This window comes from Mastomys coucha, unplaced genomic scaffold (genome assembly GCF_008632895.1).
Source record: "Mastomys coucha isolate ucsf_1 unplaced genomic scaffold, UCSF_Mcou_1 pScaffold23, whole genome shotgun sequence".
Lineage (NCBI taxonomy): Eukaryota > Metazoa > Chordata > Mammalia > Rodentia > Muridae > Mastomys > Mastomys coucha.
This window is the reverse complement of record NW_022196906.1, coordinates 52,512,762-52,522,866: the sequence shown is the minus strand read 5'-3', so window position 1 is coordinate 52,522,866 and position 10,105 is coordinate 52,512,762.

Genomic DNA, 10,105 nt, shown 5'->3' with positions numbered 1-10,105 from the left:
AGAGAGAGAGAGAGAGAGAGAGAGGGTTTGAGATTCTCAGTCTTTGGCTTATCCTGGTAACAGGCAGGAAGCTGAGCTATGAGCCTCAGCATTCTTGAAAAAGCTAAGTCAACAAAAATCTGAATCCTGCTCCCCACTCCATCCCCCTTCTCCTCAGCCCCAGCAAGCAGGCTGTTCCCAGCCCTGGCGGCTAAGCTGTGTCCTGTTATCTCTTCATGACTCCTGATCAGCTCTGCACTCTTTCTGGATCGGTCTCTGCCCTCTGACAAGCCAGACGTCTCTGCTACCTTTCTGGTATTCCTAATTATGCCCTAGAAGCATGGAAAAATGGCATTGCTCAACAGAACCAACATCCTACTTAGGGAAAAAAAAATTAACAAAACTTCAGACTGGGCAGAGCCGATTGGTCACACATGAATGTTGCTAGTCGATTGTATCACATATCCCAGTCCTGATCCTCCCCACTCAAGTAACTTAGTCTTTTTGGAAAGCTTTTGCAAGCATGTATACATCTTTAAGTATTGTTATAGTCTGATCTTCTTAATATTGGTGGGAGATTCTTCCCTTTGGTTAAGAAATCATTTAAATTTTTTAAAAATCTGATTATCCCTCCTCTGTCATACCAACCAGCTAAGACCAATGCAATTATCCAGCAATGGGAAGCACATCCCCTTCAGCTGGATGGTCTTTGGGGTTTGGGCTACAGGCCAAATATTACTAATATCCAATTGGCCTTGCTGTGGCTAGTCTGTGGCTTGGTGACCCATCTTTCTCAGGAAAAATTTCCAAAGGCTTGCTCGGCCTGCTTGTTCCCAGGCTGGTGCGTGGTACAGCACCCTTGCAAGCCTAGCAACGAAGCAGAACACAGTTTTCCCCGTGGATAGTTGACAACAGGAGTCATCAGATCTGTGTGCCCAGCTGGTTCTCTCTGCCTTGATGTAGGCTCCTCGTAGGAGCTGAAGCTGCTTGCCTTCCCCACCCCCCCCCACCCCGGCACAGAGTTTTGTGCTAGTGAAACCCCCAGGTCACTAATAGCCTCCAGGACCCTTTCTCTCGGTCATGTGTAAAGCCGGGACTCTGTAGGATGATTACATCACCTCCCACTTTCCCATTTGCACGGCTGAATAGCTGTGCACCAGTCTAGGAAAGTCACCCTGAAAGCTAGCTCCCATCTAGGGAGGTGACACACTCCTGCTTTACTCCCAGAGATGCTTGTCTACCATCCTTGGGGTGGGAGAAGTCCAACCTGGGCTTGTGCTGCAGCCTTGCCCCTGGCAGGCAGGGAGGGGTCTGTTCTCCAACATGCCCGTGGATCTCCGTCATCTAGGATGAGATGGTTACATCTAAATGAACAAAGCACACATTCTAGAGTAAATCAAGGGTTTTTGGTTCTGTCATTCAGAAAGGCACTGATGAATGTCCTATTGAAAACATCAGATTTTGTGCTTGGTTGATGTCCCTAGGAGGCCTGCTGCTTTCTGGGGGGACTGGTGAAGAGAGGGGAAGGGGAAGCTGCAGCCAGGATGTATTGTTGAGAGAAGAAACATTTTTAAAAATTTAAAGGAAGGAAACAGGCCCTATTGTCTGAGTACATCACACCGGGGACCTCTCTTACCATATTGCTTCTTTGATGCTCTTGAAAAATGGAGTGTAAGTACAGTTAACAGTTTGTAACTAAACACTGTGAGAGAACTAAAAGGGATATTTGGATAATATCTGGGTCCAGCTTCCCCTGGTCTTGTGAGTTATTTCAATAATCACACATGCTCTAGCATAGTCAACAATAGACTAGATTGCAGGGACACGTTTCTTCATAGCTCCCGGGTACTTTCATTTGAAAAATAGTTTCAAGTTTGTGTTAGGTTGTTGTTAATTGGATATAAAAACAGAAGTTACCTGAGAAGAAACAATGTCAGTTGAGGGATTGCCTCCATCAGATTGATCTATGGTCCTGGCTATGGGGCTTTTCCCTAGTTGTTAATTGAGGTAAGAGGGTTCAGCTCACAGTGAGTGATGGCAGCCCTACAGAAGTGAGCCTGGGTTGTATAAGAAAGCAGACTGAGCAAGCCTGAGAACAAGCTCCCATCTAGCCAGTAAGCAGCTCCTCCAGCCTTCAGTTCCTGCCTCCAGGTTCCTGCCCTGACTGCCTTCTGTGTTGACTATGAAGTGTTCAGTGAAAACCCTTTCTTGCTCCATGCTTTTTTTTGGTCAGCATTTTATTTCAGCAGGATCCTGAATACTGCAGCCTCTATGGCACTCCTCTGTAACCCCAGCCCTTGTGAGGTGGAGGCAGGATCATTGGGAGTTCAAGGTTATCCTTTGCAAGTTTGAGACCAACTTATTTAAAAAAAAAAAAAGTTGATGAATTACCCTATTGAAGCTAGAATTTGCTCATCTATCTGTATTTTTGGCAAGGGAGATAAATATAAACAGAAAAATGCCACTTAGTATGTAGACTGTCACCCAAGAAAAATGTAAAACTCACCTGCTGTCTGCTGTTCCTTCTTACACAATACTGGAAAGACTCGTGACTTTGTTACCTGTGAGATGACACTTTCATAATGTGGTTTGGGCTCACTTTTCAGCTTCCTCAAACTATGCAGAAGCACTTGGTGAGGGCTTTTTTTTAAAAAAAAAATTATTATTTATGGAAATGGAATAAGATGGCTTTCTCAGACATATGCACACAAGATGTCTTGTAGGAAAGCTGCTAAAACATTGGCCTCCCATAAGTCAGCTCTTCAAAGTGTAGGATAAGGAAAATGTCTTTCTCTAGTGTGGAAACCCATGGGTGGGGGTGAGACCAGAGGGAAAGGTCACTGCCAAAGCACATGGAAGCGATGTGCTCTCTTCTAGACTGTTGCATCATCTGAGAGATGACATGGGAGTGCCTGCAAAAATTCATCTGCTGGGGAGCAGGGAGGGGGAGAGAGAGATGGGGGAGAGGGGAGAGAGAGCAGGAAGGAAGAAGAGGGAGAGAGGGAGAGAGAGAGAGACAGAGGAGAGGGAGAGAGACTGAGAGAGATAGACAGAGGAGAGGGAGAGAGGGAGAGAGGAGGGAGAGGGAGAGAGCGAAAGAGAGGGGAGAGGTGAGAGGGGGTAGAGAGAGGGAAGAAAGAGCAGTAAAGAAGGAGAGAGAAAGGGAGAGAGAAGGGAAGAGAGGGGGAGAGAGAGCTTGAGGGAGAGAGACAGAGAGGGAGAGGGAGAGAGATTGACTCTTGGAAATAAGACACTTTGGAACAAAACAACAAAATCAGCTAAGAGCGGCTAAGTTAAGTAGGACTTATTCAACTTCTTTAGAAAATCTGCAACTTAATTTTAAAAAAAATCAGGATATAATGTTAGGTAACATTGTGTCATCTTTAACAATGGGCTTTTGTGAGTCTCCTCCTGCTCCCAGCTTCCCCAAGCCCTGTCACCTGTTTCTCCCTCAGAGCTGATGCAGACTCTTTCTCCTTTCACATCCCATGTGTCCCTTTGCTCTCCCTCCACCTCTCCTCACGACCTAATATGGTCTTTCTTGGTCGCTTTTCTAGATTTTCTTTTTTGTCTTTTGTTTTTTTTTTAAAGATTTATTAATTTATTTTTATGTGTATGAGTACACTGTAGCTGTATAGATGGTTGGTAGCCACCATGTGGTTGCTGGGATTTGAACTCAGGACCTTCAGAAGAGCAGTCAGTGCTCTTAACCGCTGAGACATCTCTCTAGCCCCACTTTTCTAGATTTTTTAAAAAAAGATTTTACCTATACTCACACCTTGTAAAATATTTACATTAAGATCCCCATAAAGGGGAGAACACCCAGTTTTTGTCTTTCTGAGTTTGGGCCACCTCATGTAGTCCCTCCCCCCATGATATGTGCCCCCCCAAAGTCTAGTACATTTGAATATTTGGGTCCCAAGTGTTGTAGCTGTTTGGGGATGACTAGGAGGTGTGGTCTTCTTAGAGGAAGTATATCACTGGGCTTTGAGGTTTCAAAAGACTCCTACCATTTTGAGTTAGCTTTCTCTGCATCCTGCTTGTGGTTTGAGATGTGAGCTCTAAGCTATTCTTGCCACCATGAATTCTAGACTTCTGGAACCATAAGCCCAAATCGGTCCTTTTAAAAATAAGTTATTTTGGTTATGTGTTTTGCCACAGCAATAGAAAAGTAACTGAGACACCTCATTTTAGATTACGTTTTCCAGACCCACTCAGTTTTCTTCAAAATTCATTATTTCATTTTTCTTTACAGCAGAATAAAATTCCATTACATGATGGAATATATTTACTACATTTCATTATCCATTCATCTATTGGTAGGCACTAGGCTGGCTCCATTTCCTTGTTATTGTGAGCACAGGAGCAATAAACATGTCGTCAATATGGAGTCCTTTGGAGATCCAGAAGTAGAATACCTGGCTCACGTGGTAGTTCTAATTTTAATGCTTTGAGGAACTTTCATACTGATTTCCATAATGGTTGTACTAATAATATGCACTCCCACCAACAGTGAATAAGGGGCTCCTCTTCCCCCGCATCTTCTCCAATATATTTTTTTTTGTCAGAAGGAAACCTGTAACTTATTTCAAATCTGATTTCAGCTTCATACATTCAAATGGCCCCATGGTTTACATCCATCTTCCTGAACAGGAAGCTTGCCTTAGATGACACCCAGGGTCCTTTGAGGAACTTGATGGACAGGTTAGACATGGATAGTTTGAATGATGAATTTATGGATGTGAAAAAAAAGTCCCATTTGACAAGCAGCTGTACTACTAATTGAGGGTGGCCTAAAACAAGCGTTAGCTCCAAAGAGAATAGGCATGATTTATGGAAAGACCAAATAAATGGTCACAGGTCTAAGATCCTGGTAGACAGAATCCCAAAACTCCATGTTCAGATGCTGTTGTTGTGAGGATATTTATTTAATTTCATTTTATGTGCATTGGTGTGAGTTATATACAGTTGTGAACTGACATATGGATGCTGGGAGTTGAACCAGGATCCTTTGGAAGAGCAGACAATGCTCTTAACCACTGAGCCATCTCTCCAGCCCCTGAGAGGATATTAGTTTGATGTCATTATATGTAACACCAAGAATCTAAGATTCTTGAAGAATTCTAAGATTCTCATGAAGATAAGAGCTGCATATATATGATAGTAAACTTTGCATTTACCTCTAGTTGTGGTCACCACTACATAGAAGATTGATGTCCTGGGTGCCATGGCAATAAAAGACATGCAGTTAGACAAGGGAACTGGAAGACTGGACGTCTCTTGAAAGAAACATGTGGTCTTTCTTTATCAAATGTTTGTTTTGTTTATTAAATTGAAGACTTGTTCAAATGATTGCATTATGCTTACATTTTTCTTTTTAGAACTCTTACAATTATATATTTTAATATTATAAGAATTAATCTGTAAAATTTAAACATCCAGAAGGAGTTGTAAATAGATAAAATGAATTGCCTTAGAGGGTAGAAACAATATCAAAATGCAGTATTTTTCTGGGCTGGGGAGATGGCTTAAGCAGTTAAGAGCCCCAGCTACTCATATGGAGGAGCTGGTTTTGGTTCCCAGAATTTACACAGTGGCTCATAAGTATTTGTAACTTCAGTTCCTGGGATCCAATGCCCTCTTCTGGCCTCTGAAGGCACTAGGCATGCATGTAGTACACACATATATATGCAAGTAATATTCATACACAAAAAATAAGAAGTCCTTTTCAAAAAATGGTATTTTCTCAAATATATTATTCAACTGGCTGTATTAATTACAGTTGACAGTCTCTGGTCCTATTGCTCTGATTAACTAACAGTATGCATATTATTAATTTATAATTGCATATATATTACAAGTATTCACTATAATATATCATTCCAAATCAATATCTAGTTTCATGTTTTTATGGCCATATTCAAAAATATAGAAAGAACATGGCATGGATTTTTATGGATTTTTATTTCTTTGAAGAAAGGCAAGATTTTTAAAATTATGTTTTAAAAATTTGTGTGCATGTGCACACATATGAGAACTTTTGGGAGTTGGCTCTCCATTCATCTTGATGGTCCCAGGGATCAAACTCAGGTCATCAGCCCTGGCAGCAAGTGATTTACCTGATGAGCCATCTTCCTGGTGGCCTTGTTGCTGTTGAGACAGGGTTTCACTCTGCATCTTTGAAGTGCTGGCATTACAGTTGTGTGCCCACACAAGGCTGTCTCTAGGCTGTCATTTTCAAGAGCCTGCCCTATGCGCCAGGCTTCTGAGAATTCCTCAGGTTGTTGTGCAAGTTGGCAGCTTCACCATTTCTCCACTGCATCTTTTATCCATTTTCTAACTGATGGACATTCATGGTTTCTAGAGTTTCATGATTAAGAATATGCTATTGGGCTGGAGAGATGGCTCAGTCATTAAAGGCTAGGCTCACAACCAAAAATATAAGAATATGCTATTATATGCATATGTATACAGGTTTTTGTGTGTGCAAATACCTGTTTTTATTTTTCTTGAGTTATAAGAGTAGATTTAGTGGATTGCACAGTTAGTATATGTTTTGCTTTTTGCAAATCTCCCTCATTATTTTCTGAGTAGCTAGACCATTTTGTATTTCCACCAGCAATGTACAAGCAGCTCTGAATTCTAGCCATTTCAGAGTTTAGATTTTCTGTAGTTGTTCTTGGAGTCTTACATGGTCTTTTTGATGGGCACTCACAACTGTCTGTCTCCCATGGAACTGAGACACAAAGAAAACAAGAAAAAAAATTTTTTTCCCATGAAATTGAAGAGTGGGAACAGGTGTGAAAAAGACTCAAGGAATGTGCGTGACATTGGGCAGCCAGCTTTGTCTGAGCAACATTGTGGGCGGTAGACACAGACTCTCCCCTCTCCCCCAGGAGCTCCTACTAGAGCCCTCAAAGTCCCCTTGTGTTTCAAAAGAAAAGAAAGAAGGAAGTTACAGAGGAGACTCTTGCTGGGAAGTTCTTCTCAGGGGGTGACAAGCTCTATGAAGGCAGCAGGCACTCCAGCCCCCGCTCCCTGCCACCCTGAGAGCCCACAGACCCTTTAAAAGCAGCACACAGGGGCTTGTGAAATGGTTGAAATGAATGAGTCAGTAAATGAGGCTGTGTGAGCTGTCCCGCTCCCCCCAATCCCATCATCCTTTAGTCGAAGTCATTACGTTCTTTCTCTTTGTCTGGGGAAAGTTGTCTTTGTTCACCCGGGCTCTCCTGGTCACATTGTTACCATTTCTCCACACATCACCCTTTCCTCTCTGTCTCCTACACTTGTTTTGACAGGCCTTTCTTTCCTTCTCCAAGCCCTGCCCCCTACTTTCTATCCATCATCTGCCCTGGCTGACAGTTTCTTAAGTTCTAGCTCTCATCCCACATCCAAGCACCTGTATCTTCTCCTAGACACACACAAGAGGAAAGCATCAGACTGTCTGATCTTCTGGCCCTTCAGCTCCCACTGACCCTCTGAAGAGCTCAGGGTTTGGATCAAGTCTCATGTTTTTGATCCTGCCCTTTCCAGCAGAAATCAGTCCAGTATGTATGGCCCCCCTCTTCAACATGGCAGAATAAGAGCCTGAGAACCAGAGATGTGACTTTGGGTTCTGGTCCCACTTTCTTTTGTTGAAAAAAAAAATAATGTTTTTATTTATTCTTTGGGAATTTCACATAAAGCAATTTGTTAATATTCATGCCCCCTTCCCAGATCCTCCAGTTTCTTAGCTGGTGTCTGAGTTACTATTCTATTGCCGTGAGGAGACACCATGACCAAAGCAATTTATAATAGAAAGCATTTAAGTAGGCACTTGCTTACATGGATATTGTGGCAGGGAGCATGACTGCAGTCAAGCATGATGCTGATGCAGTAGCTGAGAGTACACATTTGATTCACAAGTTGTAGGCAGAGAGACAGAGGGGAGAGAGAGAGAGAGAGAGAGAGAGAGAGAGAGAGAGAGAGAGAGAGAGAGAGAGAGAGAGAGAGAGAGAGAGAGAGACTTGGTCTGGTGTAGGCTTTTCAAACCTCAAAGGCAGCCACCAGACACACCTTCTTCAACAAGGCCACACCTCCTAATCCTTATCAAACAGTTCCACTAATTGGGTACCACTGAACTTTCAAACAAATGATCCTAAGGGTGGGAGTGGAGCTGGGGGCTGGGAATGGGGCTGGGAGTAGGAGTGGGGCAGGCATTCTCATTCAAGCTTCCAGGTCAGGTGCTACTCCACTGGGGGCAAAATGGACTTTCCCTCTTCCAGCTGCCATCAAATGCCGAGAGCCTCTGAGCTGGGGGATAGTTGCTGGGATTTTGTCTGGCTTGAGGTTTTCAGGTCTGATGCAACTGTCCCAGTCTCTATGAGTTCGCCTGTGCATTTGTCTCATTGTGTCTAGAAACCACAGTTTTGAAGTCATACACCATCTCTGGCTCCCATGATTTGTCTACCTTCTCTTCCACACAGATCCATCCATGAACCCTGAGTAGAGGAAGGGATGTGACATAGACATTGATGTCTTTTGTTCTCTGCACAGTGACCAGTTTAGGTTTCTGTATTAATTACCATCTACCACAAGAAGTGTCCCTGATGAGGCCTGAGAGATGCACTGATTTGTGGGTGTAGCAATAACTCATTAGTAGTTTTATTGTCATGTCCATTTAGTAGAATAACAGTAATAAGTTTTCCCCTCCTGCCTACTAATGCTTATTTTCTTTTGAAACACAACAACAGAAGTTTTGGGATTCTAGTAGGAGCTTTTGAGGGGTAGGAGTTTGTTGGTGTTATTCCCTAACACCACACACACACACACACACACACACACACACACACACACACACTGTTGCCCACTCAAAGCTGACTCTACCCAACATCACACACATTTTTCAGATCTTTTCCTGACCTGTTCCTATTTAGCCGCAGGTTTGTGGTCTCATTGACATTGTCAGAACAAGGAGACCATAGGACTTTTGAAAAAAAGTACATGGTCCCCTGTTTCCTAACTAAAAGGAAGCTGAGGAATTCTTCAACTTGAACCTTGCTGTTCTTTTCTTTAGAATGGGCAATAAAAGCACTTGCTTTTGTGGTTCTAAACACACAAAGGACCTAGCACATGTAAAGAACAATAGAAATGATATCTAGTAATTCTCTCCTTGAGTGAAAATGGACAAAAGGGCTGGGGGTGTAGCCCAGTCAGTAGCTGTAAAGTAAACTCAGGTCATGAGGACCTAAGTTAGAGCTACAGAACCCACATGGGAAAAGGAGAGAGAGAGAGGGAGGGGGTGGTTGGTAGGTTTTCTTACAAGTCCAGTGCTGGAGAGGCAGAGACAAGCAGATCTCTGACGTTTGCTGGCTAACCACCCTAGCCTCCTTGGTAAGTTCCAGGCCACCAAGAGACTGTGCCTCAAAAATAAAAGACAAGATAGGTAGACCTGAGGAACTACCGCTGTGATTTCCTCTGGCTTCCACATGCATGCACATGTGCACCTGCATACACACAAATACACACACACACACACACACACACATACACACAAAAGTTACAACTATGGATGCAATTAGTATATTGTTTTCTAATACTCTATGTAGAAAATCAAATAAAACCAACCAAACAAAAAACAAACCTGCAAGGATTCCTAAGGCTGACAAAAGAACTGCCTGGGTATAGTCAGGGTATCTAAGGTAGGTGTCGCTTAGCCAGCCTAGTGGGTCACACACTCTAAAGAGACAGTGGACAAGCATGTGCAGTAGCTTATCTATCATCCTAGTCCTAGGGAGGTGGAGGCAGAAATTCCAGGTCACCCTAAGATAAAAAAGTAGTCTGAAGCTACATAAGGGAAAGGGAGAAGGAGAGGGGGAGGGGAAGGGAAAGGGAGGGAGAGGGAGAAAGTGTCTACTTATTGGGGTTCTAAAACCCAGAAGGCTTTTTTTTTTTTTAAAAAAAAAATCCTTTTGGTGTTTGAAAGCACTTCCAGTTCCTCGAAGAGAAAACCAAACATTTGCAATGTTAGTACGGTAAGCAGCCAGGTGATTTCTACACCAGGTGAAGTCAGCACAGGGGCTGTGCCCAAAGCCAGGGTTATTTTTAGCATCTGGTAAAGGCCCATTCATTATTCTTTTTTAAGATT